The sequence below is a fragment of the Netta rufina genome, assembly GCF_964035555.1.
Source record: "Netta rufina genome assembly, chromosome: 1".
Classification (NCBI taxonomy): domain Eukaryota; kingdom Metazoa; phylum Chordata; class Aves; order Anseriformes; family Anatidae; genus Netta; species Netta rufina.
Window position 1 is genome coordinate 118,627,230 of NC_140123.1, and position 21,746 is coordinate 118,648,975.

Consider the following 21,746-nt stretch of genomic DNA (forward strand, 5'->3'; position numbering starts at 1 on the left):
CAAAATAAACTTTAAAGAGGATGTGATATTTTAAGACAACACATACATCTGCATTACTGTGAGGTGTTTTGACCACTCTGCACCTATATTTATCCAATTAAGTTTTCAAAAGATGCTGATACTTCAAGCAAGACCTGTGTTCCTATTTTTAACAGCACACACTAGCTAGTGTAGTGCTGCCTGCCACTTTTCCGCTTCTTAGTTAGAACTTTTCAGCTTCTGATAGCAACAATTAAAAGACTGAACTGCAAAGTGAAAGCAGATGAATTTCGATACTAAAAGATGATTTTCAGTGGCAACAACAGCTTGCACATCACATTTTCCTTACAACCGGAACATCTATCACGAAAAGCTAAAGGTTTTATGATCATCTGTAGGATAAGAGATGAAGAGTTAGCATTTAAAGAAGTTCACACACCAAAGGAGAAAAGAAAAAAAGAAAAAAGAAAAAGTTCTATTGTAATTTCCCCTGGAGACTACAAATAGGTAGAGAATTAGTCATATGTAAGATTACAAAATTGGAAGCAGAAAAAAGTGGATTAATGGGGAAGTTGAAGGTTGTGTGTTTTTTTTTCTTTTGTTCTGCTACCAAGCTCTTGCCCTTTTAAGTAAAGAGCAGAAAATAGAAACTGTGAAAAAGACCAAAAACCCCTCTACACTGTTTCCCCATAAAATGATTTCCCAGTATTCTTTACTAGTTTCTCAGTAAGTCTAGCAAAAATGAACATAACTCAAATGAATGTCAAATGAGTTTTACAAGCTTGAAAAATTAAACTTCTCTTAGAAAACATGGTGTATATTTCAACTTGTTTAGTTAAGACTTCGTAAGCATCTGTAAGAAGATGTCTGAAACAGTATTTCAAGCAAGCTTGAGCCTGTTCCTAAAATGCCCTTAACTACAGAGCCACAGTACAGTATCTTCACCATACACTCACACCCAGTATGAACAAACTTTTATACGTAAAATAACCTGAATCTTAAGACACAAAGATGAACAAAACAACATTCTGTGCTACAAGCTGTATTGGGGAAAATAAAGAGTTTTTCCTTACAGATGCCTTTGAGACAATGGTGGGCTCTGCCTCATGGACACTCAGGGCAGTCTTCAAGTTACATCTTCAAGCAACCCACCTGGTTGTGTCCTCTTCCAGGCCAAAATACTTGAACCTGAACACCCGGCAGCACACAAAGCTATGTGCAAGAAGCAGACAGCCACATCTCAGCCGAGGCAGGCTTGAGAGAGGTCTTATAAACCTGTCTGGGGAGGACAGATCAAACCTTTACTGAGACACACTAACCATGGTGTATCCAGAAAAATGAGCCCAGGATAAGAATATTAATAGCACAAATAAACTATCAAAAAAAACAACAACAACAAAAAAAAAAACAACAACAACTATTCCCACTCCCTGCCATCTTCCATCCAAAACCAGCCACACAAAGAAGAAAGCGATCATACAAAATCTTTTAAAACCATCTCTGCCTGTAACTTTTCAGACTTCTGAAAAGAAAGCGGACAAGGAGCACCTCAAGGACTTGCTGCCGTGAATGAGATCATTCACTGTGTTCCCTTCTCTGTGAGGCAACACCCATACGTAACTTCTGAAGCCTTTATCTAGCAGAGCACAAGATACACATCAGACTCATGTCTCGCCAACCACCGTAACTCACCTATTCCCCTACACCTTTACAACCTAGTACTCGCGCAGCTGAGATCTCTCTGACAGCTTTCAGGCCTCGCTGTCCTGCCTACACACTCCACAGCTGCTCCCACAGGCAATTCCCCACCAGGTAACTGCTTGCCTAAAGCAGCTTTCCTCCTGCCTTCAACAGAGGAGTACTTGGGCACTAAGAGTCTCAGGGGATGATTCGTACATCCCATTGGCAGAAGAAGTCTCATATGGCCAGGAAGACCCTCAGGGAGACCATGGGACCTATCCACCCTTAATACCGCCGCTTTAATAAAGAGCCGTAAGCTTGAAGAGTGGCTTAACCTGTCTCTGCTTCAGCTCAGCAGACAGACAGACAGACATGATGAAGGCTCAGGTACTGTATCAAGCCAGAAAGAAAGGTCCATAGATTTATTTCACATAGGTGGGAAGAAAAACAAGCGTATCACTGGTGCGATCTTATGTACAGGAAGAAAGATATTTTTCCTTCAAAAATATCACTTCTAGAACCTATTCATCTGGTAATATTTCCTTGGTCTGAAATGGGTCCATAAGAAGTCCCACTTATAGACGTTTCCTCTTTCTTCAAGCCCTCCCTGAACTTAGCTTTTAAAATTTAGGAGTGACAACTCCAGCACACTGGCATTCTCCGCACTCGAAATTATATGCTTTTCTGCACAATTTGCATACAGTTTAGCTGTAAGAGAATTGTCAGGTTGCACCAAGTAATCTCATCCCATTACAAAGCTGCCCTTTCTAAATACTTTTGTAGCCATGTTGTATCTACAAATAGCTTGGCATGAAGCCGGTAAAGAAGAGAGGGACAAAACAAACGAAGAAACAGAGTTTCAACTGGGCAACACCAGCTCTACATCTACATAACACAGACCAGTTCTCACTGCCTTTGCCGAGCTTTGGTTCCAGGAAAAAAGTTCCCATTCCCGTCAGTGGGGATCCTAACTCGAGAAAGGACGGCAGAACGGATCTCCCAGTTTGTAACGAGGACAGAAACACCAACTCCACTGCGGAATAATAATCCGGAGGCTTTAGCAAGCAGACAGCACAAAACTTGCAGGCTTTGCCCTCCCTCCCTCCCCCCCGCACAGACCGCCGGTACCTACCGGCTTTGCCTAGCAGCGGGCAGCACCTACCTAGCGATCCCTCGTTTCTCCCTCTAGGCCCGCAGCCCTTCCCAGAGCCGCTTTCCTCCTCCCGGTACCCCCGCGGGAGGCGCGCACGTCCCCGCAGCCCCGCAGGATTACCGGCCCGGAGCGGCTCAGCAGCAGCAGCAGCAGCTCCAGCTCCAGCTCCAGCTCCTCTCCCTCCTCGCTCTCCAGCCGGGGGCAGCCTCCCCCGGCTCCCCCCGCCGCTGCCCGTTAGCCGTGCGCTCGGCCACCCGCGAGGGGGGCCCCGGGGCCGGGCCGGGCCGCGCTCCGCCCGCTCCCCCCCCTCGCAGCGGGGCTGCCCCGGGCCGGCGGCTCCCCCCGCCCCGCCGCCGCCGCAGGGGGGGAGCGCGCAGCAAGCCCGGGGCGCGCCCCCGAGGCGGAGGCGCGCACCCGCGGGGCCGGCTCCGCTTTCAAGGAGGCTTGGTGGAGGCAGGCTCCGTGTGATGGCTTGAGGGCTCGGGACGGCCGGCTCCGCCTGTGCATGTGTGGGCTCCCGCACTCACTGCTCGCTGCTGCCATCAGCACGTACCTGAAGGAGGCTTTAAAACCGTAAGCGCGCGTCCCCCGTGCACGAGCTGCGCTGGAAGTTTTCCCACGCAAAATAACGCAGGAGAGGGGCGAGGCGATGCCCCACGTCTTTCTGGTGGGAAAAATTGGGAACGAGCACGGCCTGCGTGCCAAGTCCCCTGGGTTCGGGCAGCAGCCATGAGGTCCTCTCAGCCCGGGCAGCAGATATGCCAGCTACGCTCTATGCAGCAGATGCATTCACTTACCAGTTGTCGACAGGGCGGAGTTTCTATCTTTGAATCTTCTCACTGAGAAAACTGCAGAGAACAGAAGAGCTTCTGTAGCTTCTTATCGGGGCTATTCAAGTCTTATTTCCGTATGGTTTTGTTTATGGTGAGGATGAAGAGGAGAGCTGGGTTCAGCGGAGCCCCATCTGCAAGAGAAAATGTGAAAGGAAGCATGCTGCATACTTTGGCAGATGTTTTTTGGCTCGAGTCAACTGAAACTCCTCCTCAGTTCATATTAAAGCTTTCCCGGGGGAGCAGGGACTTGAGTGAAGGAAAATACCGCGCTGCTCCATCTCCCCGCCGTGTCCTCCCTCACCACTTCCAGCTGGAAGCGCAGCGCCTGCTCCTCCTTCCTGCCCCCAGCCAGCAACTCGTCACCCTCTGGCAGTTAACAGCTGAGAAAAACACATTGCCAGCTTGGGGAAAGAGAGGAGGCAAGGCAACTGGTTAAAAAATTGAACTACATTAAAAAACAAGAAGCCCAGCAAGGTGAAAGCCACGGGTGCGGGACTGTCCCAGTGCAAGCATCTGCCTCCAACGATTCCCCCCAGCAAGCCCAGCTGAGAGGCAGCCAACAGGGCAGGATCTGTCCTGGCGAAGAGCTGCTGCCGGAGGCACGGGGAGGCCACACCCTGTGTCACCAGCCCTGGGAAGAGCCATGGGGTTCCTGGAAAACATCCCCTTGCTGCAGCACCCAACTGCACGGGGCAGAGCGTTGGTATTGGAGAAAGAAATTAATAGCTCCACCAGTGACAAAGGAGATGCAAAACAAAACAAAACAAAAACACCACTTGGTTTAAAATCAGACCCTGCATGCATCAGTGCTGCGTTTTGTCCAGTGGCTGTATCATATAAATATTTTAATTGTCCTTTCCTGCTTCCAACATTACAATTCTCCACGTTCCTAATCTGAAGTTTTTCTATATTGTGTTTAAGGGCGCTTGTAGTACGTGTTAGCACTGGATCAGAACAATGCTTCCTTTACTGGAAGCACGGCTTCTGGATGTGTATTTTTAGGTGGCTACCACTGTCACTGCTGTGGTCAGCCTCAAAAAGTACAGGGAACGACTCCACCAGCAGCAATTTTATACAGCCTATATGTACATGTAATAATATCACAACTTAAAAGCTGGGAAAGTTTGTCTGTTCTTAAGGGACTATCCCAGTCCGTAGCCAACCGTGGTGGTTTTCAGTGTGTTCTGGGCTGGGAACCAAAGTTCAGCCCTTTGTAATTTGTCTTGCCTTGGGCTGAAAATACCTTCATACTTTTGCCCCCTTCTCCCAAGAAGTTCCTCAGGTCTTCACCCTTTGCATCCTGGCCTTTACAAAACCAAGCTGCTTCAAAGTACATAGCTAAAATATCTACCTCCCAAAATTAGTTTACTAATGCTGCTATTATCTTTCTCCTACCACCTCTCATCTCTTCTGCCCTTATCCTTCAATTCACCTCAGCATTATAGGCACAAAAACAACTCAAAAAATCATTAGGATTATGCAACAAAGGAGTCACAAGTTAGGAAACAGCAGATTGGTTAAGCGACTCTGCTTCAATCCCCTTGCATTTATGCTTCATGGCAGTCTTACCTTATGCACACCCAGTGTTACATTGTTTTAGCTTTGCTGTACTTTTGCGAGGCCCCTCCTTTGTTTAGAACACAGGATGGACTTACTCTAAGGATGTGCCAGATTTTTGCAGTACAAGATGCTGGGACAATTCGCTGCGGAGGCGCGTAGGAAACCTTGAGGAAACAGATCCTATTCCTGTCTCTGTTCCAGACAGGATGTGTATGCTGCAGCTGCATCTTTTGCGCATGAGTTCATGGGCGTGAGCTAATTTCACACTGCCTAACTTGGGTGTTGATAACAGCATAGCATAGATCCCTGGGCTGGCTGAAAAAACATGGGGGTGAAGAACCTGAACGTGCTGTTAGCGGGGCTGAGCCACTGGCTCGGAGGCCACTTCATGTTGCCGTTGCCTCTGAAGTGAATTAGACACATGCTGTGTTCCTATCATGACTCTCTCTGATTACTTAGAGGAAGTCATTTGACTTTACACCTGGCTGTAAATTATGTGCTTGTCAATTTTCCAGGAGTCTTGCACAATGCATCTAACTCTAGGAAGAGCCAAGCATTCCCATTTGCATCAGAAGTCCACAGGATATGGAGAGCTCTAAGGAGAAGACCTGTTGCTGACAGTTTGATTCCTCTGCATTAAGGCTGTGTGTGTGTGTGATAAATAAAAAGAAATGCACATAAGACATCTGAAAACACTTCTATCTGGAAAAAAAAAAAAAAAAGCAAAATCCCCAAATCTATCTGCATTGGTCAAATAACGTAACAATGTAGTTACTTAATAGTTCTTTCACTTCAGTTGCTTCTGGCAACTGCAACTATCCAAGGCCAGCAACAGAATGAAAGCTGGTGTTTGTCGTCTAACTAAAGTCATGGATTCAAATGCCAAGTTGAACGATGAATGTGGTGAAAATAAATAAATAAATAAGTGTATTATTTAGTTCTTAGTCTTTTCCAAAAGGATCTGCACAAACAAGAAGTTAATAACTGATCTGTAAGACTGGCACGTTTATTTGGCAGAAAGTATAAGGATCACTTCTCTGGGATATATGCCATTGCACACAAACAGTATCAGCAATGATTTGACAACAATGGATAGCCTTCGAAATGCTTTGGAAAAGGATGACTAGCAGGAAGTCAAATGAATGCTCCCACAAGCAAAAACAATGCATGTCACCAAAAAGTCAACAAATTTTTTTGCCATTTCAGTTCAAAATCAACTCTCCTGAGACTCAAACCTCTCCCTGAACCAAACATAAAAGCCACAGAAACCTCTAAATGCAAAGCAATAGCTAAAACAAATTTACATAGAATGGAGTCATATTTAACGGCTTGAAAACATGTACCTCCTGAGTCACTACTAAACTGAGAAAAAGTTACACCCAGACTCTACCCCAGCTTCTAACATGTGAGAAAAACAAAACAAAATAAGAATACAGAAATTTGAAGGAAAACTTGTTGAACATGGGAAAAACAAAACTGTGGAGAGTACAGAGTAAACAGAATGGAAAGTTGCAGCATCAGGAAAGTGATTTCCTCCCCTGCAATCTAGAAAGCAAGATGATTTTGGTAATCTGGCTCTGTGTGTGCAATGCTCCACACAGTCTACCACACACTTCTGATCCTAGCGTTAAAATGCAATTAAACTGTCCCCTCTGTTAATGACTTCAAGAGATTAATATATTTCTAGAAATACAGACAATCACAACATCCCTGCTCCACTCATTTTCTAGCTTTACAGCCCACCTACGGTCTGATACTGATCTCCTTCGCATTGCACCATCAAAACAGCCCTGAGCTGAGTCCCACACATGCTCAAATCTGTTACAGAGCTCCAAAATCTGGCTCAGTACAACTCTGTCGTAGAGTTTCTCTCAGTTCCCTCACCCCAAATGCCAGGGGACTGATAACCACTGCACTGACTCCACAAGCTGTGGCAAGCGCTCATCCTCATGCAGCTTCTTTGGTCACTGATTTGTGGCTCTGTGGTATTTCTGCCAGAGACTCTTTGCAAGGAGACAACTTGATAAAGCCTGCCACAGGAGGTCTGAAAAAAAATCTGTGCAGTTTTTGTAGGAATTCCCAACAGAATCCACAGCATTAACCATGAGTTCACGAGACCTGACCCCCACCTGGTCTGAGGTCACATTTCAAGGCTTGTTCAACCAAAGACCTGCATTAGGCTGTGACTGTTCTCATGGTCCACAGGAACAGCCTTTTCTGGAAAGTGCACAGAATGTTTTATCCTGGGCTGTGCCATGCTCCCGCACTAAATCTAGGAGACAGGATACAAGCAAACAAAACATAAACCAGCAAGAAACATTGTGGAGGCAAGCCAGGTGGGCTGTGACAGTCTCCCTGTCACCCAGTTCAATGCAATCTGAAGTGCTGAGCACATGAGGAAGCCTGACTGGCCCAGCAAAATGAAGCCCTCAAGGCATAACATTATGCGCAAGAGCATTTGCGAAACTCTTAAAGAACTACATTATCCAATAAGCACTACCCATCCCAGTGCTTCACTGGGTGTGTGCAGAGGAAGAAATAGGTGAAACACCCACTTGAAGAGGAGAAAAACAGGAAGAAGGAGAAAGGGCTTACAAAATTAAGAAGAATGCATCCTGAGCAGCTACTCGTTTTCACCAGGTCAAGAACAACATAAAAAAACAGAGATCCCTCCTCCATTTGTTATCTTGTTTCCATTAAAATACACTGTCACAGAGAACTCAGGGGAAGTTTCAGACTCGTCCCCCTCCATCCTTGTTGCCAACATACTAGGATGACTTCACCTCTGCACGTATCCAAGGCTAACCCAAACTGAAGCTTCACAGCACTGAGAGCAGCCCTTCCCTCATGGGCAGAGGACAAGGGCTGATGTTCCCCTCCCTGGCAGGAGGCAGACCTCTCAAGATCCAGCTCTCCCATACATCTGATGGGGATATTGCAGTCACCTTCCCTCCCTCTAGCTCAGGGGCACAGTAGGCTGCTGTTCACGGAGGATGCCAGCCATAGCATCTGGCATGGGTTAAGACCTGGAGAAGGAGAGAAGTGAGGTTGGGCACAGGAGGGAGTACCCAGCCGAGGGGGCAGCAGGGCAGTAGGAGACCCTCATCTGCAGTCTGCTGCTAGGGCACAGCCCTGGTGCCAAATGCAGCCGGGCTCTGAGCTCAGAGGGAGCGAGAAGTCTTTGTGCCTGTGCCTCTGGGACCCTACCCGCTTGGTCTCACATGCTCGGCTCGCTGATACAAGATGCTTTTGGAAGATGAAATACATGGCCTTTTATGATGGCTCTGTCATTCCTACAGTACCATGCCAGGTTTCATTGTTCCTTGTCTGGTGTTTCAAGCAGAGGATAGCATGTGAGATGCCCTTCCCACTGTAAGCACAGCTTAATGCTCAGTTTCCTTCTTCGTGAGTTTTACCAAGACCTCCCTGTTTGTTCCTCTGGCTCCTCACTGCACAGCCTATCATTCTGGTCTCCAGACCACCAGGTATCTGTCCTGTGTTGTGCTGGCTTCACCTGTTTAGCCCACTCATTACTGCAAGCACAGAGGCAGCTACTGCAGCTCTCAGATATATGATATCCCATCTTCACACTTTCAGCCTTTTTCTTTAACCAGACCAGATTTCTTCACTGGTGTGCAAGAGCTAAAACCTGGGAACAGGTGCATGTTTTTCCTCCAAGTACTCTTCAGATTGGGCTTATGCTAGAAAATATCCTGAATTGCTACATCATAAGAGACAGGGATATACAAATGATACAAATAGACATAGACCCCAAGAAGAAAGAGTCTCAGAAGGCTAGGGAAGCCAGGATAAATCAAGAATGCTATGGCAGAAGCTGCTAGAAGCCTTGTAGTATGTGAACAGCAGCCGAATTTCAATGAGAGAAGGACAGGGGCTGAGAAGAAGAGAGCTTTGCATGTTCCTTATACTTAAGAGCTCAAGCTGCACTCAAAGTCTTGGATGTAGGTACAACAACTGGGAACATTTGAAATGCAGTTCTTCCCATGACTGAATTAGCTTGCAGATTCTGCCAGGTAATGACTATTGCTACGGGCTGAAAGGTCTCCGCTTGCAACAGGTCAGGCAACTCCAGTAGTTACCACAGGAAATTGGGCTGGTGGCATGGGAGAGGGAGTTCTGCTTTCATGGCACTTTAGGCTGAAGAGAGCAGCCTTAAGGCAGAAAAGGGCGGGGTGGTGTCCTCAACTCACAAGTATAATCATGGAGGGGACTTTTCTTCTACTGCCCTTTTCCAAAAAGGAGCTAGATCTGACCTATGTGAATATGATCAATAGACCAATAACCAAGGCATTTGTAATCTTTATACAATATTCTTATTTCAGCATTTAGCCATTTCATCCAGCCTAGTGGAAAACACCAAATGAACTTTGCAATTTATTTTAAAGCTGTTTGTCTTCTAACTCATCATCATTTAATTCACCATAAAATTCCCCATTGTACATGAACAGGAAGTGCCACTTCCAGCAGCCCACACCACCTGTTCACAGCCTTTGTTTTTTGGGGGATGGTTGTTTTCACTTTGGACATCTCATTGTAACCTGGCCTTTCTTGTCTGCTGCTAAAATAAAAAGGTGCAAGAAAAGGTCTGTCACTGAAATGTTATTATAGAAACATTACTGGGAATTGTGCCATGGTCAGCTTTAACCTTCCAGACACCACTTGGGAAACAAACGCTTCTATTAATAAACTTGTGCCCAGCTTGTCATATGGCCAATAGCTGACAGATTTCTTCAACTGACAGAAGTCAATGAGACTAAAAGAGACAACCCCAACTTAGTAAGTAATGAATACATTCAAAAAAAAAGCTGGTCATCCAAAATAGCATTGGGCTGATTACTCAGCAACTGTTTCTATTTACATTAAACAGAAAAACAAGCAGAAATAGGTGAGTAATTAATTTTTCCAACTTCAGAAGGGCAAACTTTGTCAGATTAAGGAAATTTATTAGTGAATTTACCTGGACTGAAGAGCTGAGAGACTTGAAGGCTGGAAAATATCTAATCAAAGGTATAAAAACTATCCAATGTGTGTATTCTTGCAAGCACTCTAGGACCAAATAAATGAACAAACAAGCAAACAACAACAAAACACTATAGAGATGTTCTTATGAGCCACAAATGGCAAACGGTGCTGGGCAGCAAAGACAGCTGTGGTGTAGAGACTGAGATACATGGGATTAAGGCCAGATTTGTCCGAGTCAGTGGGATGGGACACATAACAGACTACTGAAATAAACAATAAATAAGTCTTCAGCTTTTCACAGAAAAGGAGAACATGCCACAGGAAATACACTGTTTCTCTACTAAAGGTAGAGAAGAACTGATGCAATTGTACAAAATTGGTGTTTCCCCCAGGACATAGCATATGATTTGTTCTCACATTCAAGAATAAAACAATTATGAAAAAGATGCAGAGAAGGGTTACGTGAAGAATGGAGAGCCTGTCTTGTGATCCTCTCACAGGTGATCCTCTTGTGATCCTCTCCAGCTAAACAATGCTGGCATAAGAACAAAGAGGTACAAACTGGCTGTGAATTTAATGAATTCCTTGCCATAGCACAAACCTGGGAACTTGTTGATACCCTTGCTCTACTTTCTGCTTCTCTGTCTGTGGCACGTTATTGTTTGGCTCTTTGGCCTTTTTCTACAAGCCTGAAGTTTGTTGTAAAGTATTGGTAAGGACTCTGTGGCACAAGGTGAATTGGTAGTATATAAAGGAAATATTTTACAGAAATTTTTGAACAAAAAATTTGCCATGCAAACCATCACAGCCCTGCCTCAAACCATTTAGGTCCCTAACTACTACATCTCTTCTGGTGCAAAATCTCTCCCTCTGCTGCTCACATCCACTCCCACAAAGAACTCCGTTTCATTAGTATCATCCTCAGGTCTAGTAGCCTTCACTTTTGCTAGACAAAACCTCCCCCTTTTCTTAGGAATACACTTGTACCCTCCTTTTTTGGGAGCTCCTCCCCCCTCAAAAGGCATAGGCATACCTTTAGCCTTTTTTCACTTTGTGGGATAAGGCCTACTTAAGCCTGCCAGCCAGGAATCAGAGCCTGAGGCTAATTTACTTTCTTGCACCTTAAAAAAAAAAAACAAACAGCTGCCCTTATGGGTACTTAAATGCCCCCATGCCTGTTACATGTAGTTGCCTATGGCAGTGGGAGAACCAGTTCTGATGACACCACTGGTCTTTTCAGTCCTGATGAGCAATCATTCATACAGAGAGACTGGAAATTACAGGAAAATCATAAGGACAATCATGAGCAAGGTTCAGGGAAACCCACTTGCAGAAGTGGTGAAGAAGCTCATCTCATTTCTTGCTGATTGGCATAAACAACTCTGGCACGGGTACCTGTTTCTCTTGGCAGATGGACTCAGGACACTTCTCCTCCTGTCTTTGTCTCCACGTTCTTTTTGTTCATGCTCTGAATCTGTGTTATAAGCAGGAAAATGATGGTGATCCACTTGAAATTAATGAAAACAAAGAGTTTATAGTTGCTGTGTCTTGAATAAAGAGACGATGTCCTCAGTGGTACTTAGCCAAATTGTGCTGTACAAGTAATTCAAACCAGCTTTTATCCAGCTAAGGAGTCTTGCCTGCTCAGTCAGTTCTCACTGCGTAAAGGCTGGAAGCACTGGCAGCAGCTTTTGAGCAGTTTAGACAGTCACTTCCTGCCCTTCCCCCTGCAATGATCTTAGCACAGGCTTGAACTACATTCTACCATGACTAATGACACTGCAGACATATTAACCTTGACCCTTAACTAAATGTGGGCTCCTTCGGCAGTGAAGGTGAATCTGGAACACTCAGAGGCAGGATTCCAGTCGCCATGGCACTGCCAGTTAGGAAAGCACAATGGGATCAGAAGTGAGACCGCTGTTGTTCCATTAACAGTCATCCTCTTGAACTAACCCAGTGAGGTGCAGCCTGCTGCTCTCCTCCTCTGCAGCTGGCTCTGCAGAGAGCCCAGGGTCAGGTTACATCTTCAGCACCTATTTTAGGAGTCCTCTTGGAACCAGTCTCACTAGTGTACGTTTGTCTACAGCACAATAATGCCACTGAGGTTTCACAGTCTTGTTAGAGAAATCCATCATTTGCTACTTGGCTTTCATTAGCTGGAAGATAGATTTAGAAAGCGCATTTATCTAGCTCAGCATGGTATGTAAGTGCATAGGCAAGAGCATGAAAACTTGGGGTGAAACTCTGCCCACAAAATGGGCATCATTTGAAGTCCTGTGAGCTTCACCTCTCTCTTTCTTGCTGTAAAAGCATGGAAGGACTAAGTCAGAAAACCTATAAACACAAACAATGCTGCTTTGGCTTTTTTATTTATTTATTTATTTATCTATTTCTTGAACTGGCTATTGTTTATAATTACCTGGTTGAGGAGAGGCTGCAAACTCACACCTTCTTTTAGGCGTCATACAGAAGTGTGACCAGATTAAGTAACTTTCTGCTATGTGACTCTCACCCTTGCACAGCTGATGTTTCCACCTACATTTGTGCTTTTCAGCTGACTGTTGAACTTGATAAGAATATGTGAAGTGTCAGTTAGCCTGGGCAAGAGCACAAGTAAAGCCTAGCTGCCTTTCAGATATTCCTGTTATATAAATATAAATTCCATGTCACTGAAACTACTTTTGTTTAAAGCAATACCACAAAGTGCAGAATCTGTCTCATTGCCTGTCTTAACAAACATTTTCTACTTTTTTTTTTTTTTTTTCCCCTCAAGGATTCTCCTTTTTTTCTTTTCTGTTTTAGTAATTGGGAGGCTCAGTTTTCCAAATGGCCTATTCATACTTTCTTGTGAACATAACTGAACCAGATCTGACTCTTGTCCCAAAGGTATGTAGGAAGTGTGGAAAAATTAATTACAGAATTAAATTACCTGGGACAAACAACCTCGTTTTGCCAGTTTAGCCAGCTATCCCATGACCTAAAGAAATTTGGGTAACACAGTATCTGGGATGTCCAAAAGTGTCCATTCAAATCAACTCTATTGTAGATACATGTAATAGTTTTTCAAAATAATTCTATTTAAATAAATAGTTCTGTTAAGGATTTCCTGATATACTGGTTGGTAGGAGCTACTATAAGGTAGTTCTGTATCCCAACAGCAAACAAAGACAATCTTGATGGACTGTTGCCTACAAGTTTTGCTTAAACATGTAGTGACAGCTGAATTTATAAATCAGAGGATACTTTATAAAGAGAACAGTTACCTTTAGGTGAAAGAAAGCTTGACCCAGCATCATTAGAAGAGTCCACATCTTGCAGGTGGATATGTTCTTGTAACTCTTCTGATGTTACAGTGTCATGAACATGTGGAACAAACATGAAAATTACCCCAATGCTACTGTGCTCCTGTTGCTGAAAAGCAATCATGAACAATGATTTACAATAGGGAACAATAGAGAAACAACAATAGGGAAATTTGAGAGCAGAATCTGAAACATTAATACTGCAAGTCAAAAGTCTATTTTATAGGAAAGAAGGCTCCTGCAACCTTTCCAGAAGAGGCAAACAGCATGGGATGCCAACAGTTATAGTAATTACATGCACTTAATCTCTTAACAGAAGCAGAGGTGGTCTTTTCAGAAGTAACACCAACGAGTAAAGTCATATTTTCAGGAAAAAAAAAAACAAAAAACAATAACTCACAAGACTTTACTTTTTAAAGTTGCAATTTCTTGCCTTTATTTACTCTTTCCAGCTTTCTTCTCTAATCTGATGTTATTCTTCCAAAAGGGATCAATCTGCTGCTGCATCTGGTTTTGAAGAGACAGCATGTCTGGCAAGTAACACGGCCTGCTTTCTGAACAGGTTTTCTTCCATACAAAATGCCTGCAAAGTAGGTGATTACTAAAACTTTCATACTAACTTTACTATCATTTGTTAGTAGAACTTACCCAATATTTTTAGAGTGCTCTTAAAATGTTTCAAGGTGCCTTTAAATGTTAAAAAAAAAACTTCAGCAAAATAAATGCAACTGAGTCTTGTAATATACCACTCTCTGAGTGGAAATGTTTTGCTTTCTACGAACAAAAAAGGACGTTTGTTTCACTCTCCAAAACACATGCAGAGTTGTGCCATGAACCAAGGCACCAAACCGGTGCCACAGAAATGATGGCATATAGCTTGATTTTTCAGTTCTTTCAGACCAGTAAGGAAATGTAAAAGGAGCCTAGGCCACATGAAGAGACGCAAACAGGAGAGTTAAAAAAATAAAAAATAAAAATGCCCAAAATACTTTTTTAGACATCTTTTCATTAAATATTTTTTTCAACAAATATTACCCATTTTCTAAAAATAAAGTCTAAAGTCTACCTAAGTTCAATGTGTCTGAAAAGCAAGCAGTGTGTCTGAAAAGCATCTTGGTCCAGATCTGCCTTCAGTTTCTGGTGTCTGTGGGTCCTGTGTACAACTTTCAGTTGACTCAGAAACCACTTCTGAGCATGGGAACAGAAACATTGAGGCAAGTTGTAGCTATGAAAATGGGGTAGAGGGTCAGCTTTGTTTTAAGCCAGTGCAGCTCTGATGTCACCATGTGACACCAAGAAGTAGAAATTCTGTGAGATTTGCGTCAGATGCATTTGACTCTGTGACCAGTAACTTCTAGCAGCACTCCCTTTGTTGTTCAGTCATCATCACTGTGTTCTACCTTTTTGCTTGCTTTTCCTCTTCTACAATTACAGTTGTACCTTTTCAATCAACAACAAGAAGCACTTGTCCCTCAGAATCCTGCTTGAATTCTTGCTGGTTTACTCATTCAGCTCCTTAGAAGTTCAGAAGATGGACTGTGGGGTGGGCTTCTGGTATCCTGGTCTGCAGGCAGCCCTGCTAAGCAGACTCCCCTCCCCTCAGAGTCATGTGTCCTCCAGATCCTGGCAGCACTCCTGAGAACGGGACTTCAGGATTTTTTTTGATTCCTTGCTCCAATAGCCCAGAAATTACAGAATCACAGATGCCCCCTCCTTTCCCACCCCTGGGCAGCCCACTACTGCATTGTCTAAAAGGGAGCAAAGAAGCCCCAGGTTTTATGGCAAACCTAGGAGATTTCAGAATTAGAAGCCTACAATTTCTTAATCTTCCTTGGTCCTTATTTGTTGAAATTAGCAAGCCAACACTTTTCAGATTTCTGTTCTGTGGAGGGCTTAACCATTATCTTTTATTGTATTTTGGACTGAAAATAAAATTGTTGATTTTCAAAGTCCTCTGCAATGTGAATTTACTGTTCTATCTTCTTGCCTCTGGTTTGAGAAGGTGATATAAGATCTTTGGGAAGATAGATGGATGAATACAGGTCTGAACAATCAGTAATTAGTAACAGTCTGCAGATATTATAGTAGCTAGTTTCAAGAGGAGAGCCTCTGATGGATTAAAAAATATGCATTTCAAAAACATCTCTAACTTTCAGCATGAAAACAGATGATATTTAAAGAAAAAATAATTTAAAAATTAAAATAAAAAGAATACATGCGGAAATTCGCAAAAGCTGGTTTCACCTTACCTCTTTAGCAAGTCTTTAGGGATTGATTTGCTGAAAATATTGAAGATGAAATATTCATCTGTTGAGTTGATTAAATTGAGCAAAAGCAGCTTTCCCTAAGCAACAGGAGGGGGGGGAGAACAAAAATCATACCTTCAACTAAGAAATAACTTAGACTCAAATACAATAAGCTAGAATTCAACAGAGAGCCTGAATCAGATTATTTTATCTACCAGTAATTTTAAAATGAAGTGTATTATCAGTCCCCAGAGGCAATAAAGAGAGAGCCAAGCTGATTGAAATGCTGGGCAAAACAAACATAATACAGATCTGACCATTCTGATGTTTGTTTGTAGTCTAAAACAATTCTATGCCCACACCTGTGTTTAATTTCTATACTACAAACTTAAAACATTTTTTTTTTTGTCAGAGCAAAAAAAATTGAGGATGAAAGATGTTCCACTTTGCTGTAAGTAAACATGCATTTGATTAGTATTATTTTGTAGTCATGCCTGCTAGAAGAGACCAGAAAAATGCAACTGCCACTGTAACAAGAGAAACAAAGAATGATTAGCATCTGATCTGTGGACATTTTTTTTCTCCATAGTTGATAAAGCATAAAGCAGTTCTGATAGTTATTAGTTCTTAGTTTCAGCTAAACAACCTCCCTTCCCCCCACCCCCCCTTTTTTTTTTTTTCAAAACTGGTACAGGTTTCTTTGCAAGTTTCACCTGTGCAGGGTGGTCAGACTGATTTACTGATACTTGGGCTGGTGGATGTTCTTTATCAATTATGGAGAAAAAAAAATGTCCATGATATACCATATGTGAAAAAGCTTATTCGTAATTATAATACAAATTTTCCACTCCTTGTTTATGCATCTGGAGGCTCAGCTGCATCTAGTGGTTTATCTTGCTAGAGCCAAGACTGTATATTTTATCCCTGCAAACAATACGGTCAATTATCAATACCAAATGTGCCAATAATTTGTCTTGTAAAAAGTGAAAGACTCAAACCTAATTATTACAAATAATAATATATTGGTAGATTTATAAGATAGGTTTGGTAAGTTTATCTATTTGTCCTGTTCTTCAGTTGCTTACAAACAAATCTTGACACTGTAGATTTCCTCATTTGTAATTACTGATTGTAACTTTTTGGGAAAAATTTATAGGGGGATTTGCAGCATCTTGGTTCAAAATTGATTTTGGTTGGCTCATATGAATGTAATTACTGAAACAAACAAACAAAAAGACCAAAAAAAAAAAAAAAAGAAACATGAGTGAGGCAAGCTCATTATTTGGAGTTTTGTTCAAAAATTGACTGTTTATAATACTGTAATAGTTGCAGGGTCACTTGGCATAACATGAGAAACATTTTGTCATAGGCATGCAAGTATTGGTTTGTGTTGGGGTGGAAAGGTGACAAGTAGCAAGAGGCAGCTCACCAGCGAAACTGCATCAGGAAATGACATGACTCAGATTTCTAAGAACTGCCATACAATAGTAGAAATGTGATCCTGGAGAAACCTAATAAGCATTTTGTCACCCACAGTCATAATCCTGTTTGCTACTGAGGGAAACAATTTCCTGAGAAGTAAACAGAACGAAATGTCATGCATATAAATAGCTACAAGTATTGTCAAGTTTGTATATACTCAATGACTGTAAAGTTACACTACAATCAAAAATGCATTTGAAGAATTAAGAGCTATGTGCTCTGTGCCACTTGACCCATTTGGTTTCTGATACAAAGATGACGTTCCATAAAGTTTTCACCACAATTTCCATAACATTAGAGACTGTCAGTGTGCTTCTTATTGGAAGCTTTGCACCTTCTCAGAGAAGGAGGAACAGCAATGAACTGAAAAGACGAGTCTGTAGTCTACTTTGTTGGTGCACTGGCTAGCCAGCACAAATTCACAACCCATGTATTTCTGTTTGAACTCGGATCTCCTGGTAACATCCACAGCAGATGACCAATCAACACTACTAAATGGCCAACGAAGTTTAAAGGAACCAACTGATGTTAAATTTGAAGCTAAAGTTTATAGTACTGAGTATTAACATTCTCCCTCCACCAATGGATCAGAAGCTCTGAGTTTCCACATGATAAGTGGCCACCTTCAAAACCAGTTACAGCTACACAGAGAAGCCCTGATCTCTTTCTGACCTGCCTTATCTACTGCATCATGCTTTAACTCTGTAATAGAACCACAATGTGCAATCTTGTGACAGAGTTAACTATAATCAAGGAACCACACCCATATACCCACTATTTCCTCTCCTCCCTTCATAGTGGCCATTTTTCATTTTAAATCAGATCTCTTGATTAAGGTATATCTGTTATGCCACACATTTCTTGGTAGTTGAAGATGAAAACCAATACAGAAGTCTGGCAGAGGTATTCTAGGCCAGTATTTCCACAAAGGAAGAGTTGTATTCACTCTCTCTGCAGTGTCAGTTTGTTCCTGTGATGTCCATATTTATTCATAAAAGAGCTGTAACCTACTCTTATCTTGAGTGACTTTATTTCCTGGGTGGATACCCTCTCACCAGGTTCCTTCCTTTCCGTTCTCTAAAGCATGCCCATTGCCATATGTTCATTTTTCTCCTCAGGCACCTTAACCTTCAGTATTCTCTTTTATTCTCCCTATGAAATTAAAAACACATATCCAACAGGCTTCTCTCCCTTCTCAGTCATCTTTTCACCACTGATGTCTCTGATTTCTGTCCAATTCTTTGACTATTTGCAAAGAGATTGCCCTGCTACCAAGATCTGCTGTCCTAAGAAAGCCTCTTTAAAAGCCTGCTCTGTATGGTATTCTCAGTTCTTCATCATAGAATTGTTTGGGTTGGAAAGTACCTCAAAAATCACCCAGTTCCAACCCCCTTGCCATGGGCAGGGACACCTACCACCAGACCAGGTTGCTCAAAACCCCATCCAGCCTGGCCTTGACCACTGCCAGGGATGGGGCAGCCACAGCTTCTCTGGGCAGCCTGGTCCAGAGAAGCCTAACCACCCTCTGAGTAAAGAATTTCTTCCTTATATCTAATCCAAACCCTTTTTTAGTTTAAAGCCACTCCTCCACGTCCTGTCACAAGAGTCCCTCCCCAGCCTTTCTGCAGGCCCCCGTTAGGCACTGAAAGGCCACTACAAGGTCTCCCTGGAGCCTTCTCTTCTCCAGTCTGAACAACCCCAACTCCCTCAGCCTGTCTTCACAGGAGAGGTGCTCCAGCCCTCTGATCATCCTCCTGCCCCTCCTCTGGACCTGCTCTAATAAGTCCATGTTGGCCTTGTGCTGGGGGCCCCAGAGCTGAATGCAGCGCTCCAGGTAGGGTCTCAGGAGAGCAGAGCAGAGGGGGAGAATCAGCTCTCTCGCCCTGGTGCAGAACCTGGCACTTGGCCTTGTTGAACTTCATGAGGTTTGCACAGACCCATCTCCCAAGCCTGTCCAGGTCCCTCTAGATGGCATCCTTTCCCTCCATTGTGTTGACCACACCACAAAGCCGGGCATCATTGGCTAACTTACTGATGGTGCACTCAATCCCACTGTCCATGTTACCAACAAATATGTCAAACCACACCAATCCCAATAACAACCCCTGAGGAACATCACTTGTCACCGATCTCCACTCAAGACACTGAAACATTGAGCAACTCTTTGAGTGCGGCCTTCTAGTCAATTCCTTCCTTACCCACCAAGTAGCCTATCCATCAGATCCACATCTCTCCAAATTAGAGACAAGGACATCAGGTGGGAAAAGTCTGGTGCCTCAGGTTTGTACATTTTTTTTTTGGCTCCAATCTCAGAGCATTGTTGAAGAAAAACAAGGATTTTCACCAAAATTCTTCTATTACAGATTCGTTATCAGCCCTCCCCCCCCTCCATGTTTATTTAAAATACCTTTTCTGCTTGAACTTTACAAAGATCTTTATGTGGTACCAAATCCACAACAAATGTATATTTTGTCTTTACTTTGGCTAAAAAAAAGATAGCATTACTGGTGTGATGGATACACCTGTCATAATGACAGTCACAGGTAGACCTACAGTCTCTGAGCATATAATATTTTTAATAATGCCCTCAAATAGCATATTGTGTAGACACAGGGTCTTTAGTACTGTTTGGCTCTACAAATCAATTCCTATTGCACTGTGCTACTCACTAATGTAGACAGCACTCATCACCTCAAGGCAATATATATATATATATCTCCATACACGCACAAATACCCAAGTGCTGCCTCTACAATTTTTCTTAGCAAAGACAAAGCCCCACTGCCAAAAAGCACTTGGGGTTCTTCCAATCTGTAATTAATTAATGCTCCAAGAAATAGCAATTCATTTAATTACCTCTTACCTGGAAGGTGATTTTCACTGACGCAGTATTTGAAAGTTTTTGACCAGTAAGGCTTGTACAGACTAACACTTCTGTGAGTCAGTGAGTTCAAACCTTGGGTCACAGGGCCCCTCTGTAAACACTTCTTGCAAGAAAAAAAAAAAAAAGTGTCATATTACTGTATCATGTTCTTGGTTTTCTTACCAGATAAAATTTCCTATTGATTTCATAACCATCTCTTTCCTCTGCTTTGTAGGCTTTGTTTTAAAACCGTGGGGGCGAATGCCCTTTTCTGAGCTACCATACAATTAGATGCAGAAATGAAATTATGTCTTTTACTGTTCAAATAGAATTATCACATTCAAGTTTCGGAAATATGGTTAAGCATCAATATAAAGAAATCTGCCACAGTTGTACCATTCTTAGTGTTATTTTTTTTTTTTTAATAATTATCTTACTGTTATTTTTTTATTTTTTTAAAGTTTCATGAAGGTTAGTAGTTTTGGGAGATTTCCAAATGGTCCCTTCCTGACACAGGTGTTATTCCTTGAATGTCCTACAACACTACTCAGAACACTTCTAATCAATGAAACCTAAGAACCCTATGCCATTATATCCACACAATACCCCCAAAGATATTTTGCTATTGTGTAATATTTTGAGATAATATTAAGACATTCTACAGTAGACATTGAGTAAGTCAGAAAGATCCCTAACTCCTGGATCAGTGGCCCAAATATATCTCCTCTAACTGCAATATTTGAAGTCTCATGAAAAATACCAAACACAGCACCGATCCTTCAAAAATGGAAAACCTTACCTTTACGAAACAAGCAGTTCACAAAGCTGCTGACTGCTTTTGTGCTGTCTTTGAACAATTGTTCCAGTCCATTATTATTCTTTCTGGCATTTTTTCCATTTTGATCATTAGAACTTTACTCATGGCCTGATAAAGAAACAATTCTTATGACAGATGCTCATTTCCTTACCTTCAGATTTCAGCAATGATCCTCACACCCTGTGAAAGAGGACAGCTGGCCAAGGTTTGAGTCTACCAAATCACTTGACTCTGACTTGGCTTTACTGATTTAGTTAACATAGCTACCTGTGTAGATTGACAATCTGAAACTCATTCAACAATAGATAACAGATTGAATCAGGTTCAGCTATTTACAATACGACTTAGGAAAGAGCCCACAAAAGGTATCTGCACTGATTAAAGTAAACTGAGTCAAACTGATGCAACAGTCTTTATTATCTTCCTCTGTGATTTTCGTTCCTACATTGCTTAAGTAGGACCCTGACACAGGATTTCTCCTGAAAAATGCAGATAAAACAATTCTCTCAGAAGACTTTTTTAATTAGTGTGCATGTGGCGATGATCTGGACATGACAAGGTAGAATAAACACACTTAAAGAGCATAAGAATTCTTATCTTCCAAGACTAACGCTGCTTGGTAAGGACTGCTTTTGTGTAAATTTATTCATTAGAGTTATGCACTTGCTGTACTGTATCAGCCAGACTGCAGGTAAAAATATTTAATGAGGTTTCCTTTGGGTCTTGGCACTTTCTGTTCTGTCTGGGGTTGATAAAAAATGAATAATAGCAGAGTTCAAAGGAAAGGAACAACTAAGTGAGTTCAACATGCCTGGGTTAATGTAGTTTTCCATTCAACAACTCAC

The 21,746-nt window shown here is 42.5% G+C and overlaps 1 protein-coding gene across 4 annotated transcripts in view; it reads right to left on the reverse strand.

The window, feature by feature from the left end:
• The window catches only part of ST3GAL6 (ST3 beta-galactoside alpha-2,3-sialyltransferase 6), a 53,633-nt gene extending 40,052 nt beyond the window's left edge, over positions 1–13,581 (reverse strand). Inside the window, exons 1-3 of one of the 4 annotated variants that reach the window (XM_084300627.1) lie at positions 13,455–13,581; positions 11,584–11,662; positions 3,610–3,776 (exon numbers count right to left, since the gene is read on the reverse strand). The gene's annotated coding sequence lies outside the window, so the exon portion shown is untranslated. Of the gene's footprint in view, positions 1–2,821; positions 3,199–3,609; positions 3,928–11,583; positions 11,663–13,454 lie in introns of those variants that run through there. The other 3 variants (XM_084300629.1, XM_084300630.1, XM_084300628.1) reach the window with 3 other exon arrangements.
• Positions 13,582–21,746: the final 8,165 nt, after the last annotated feature.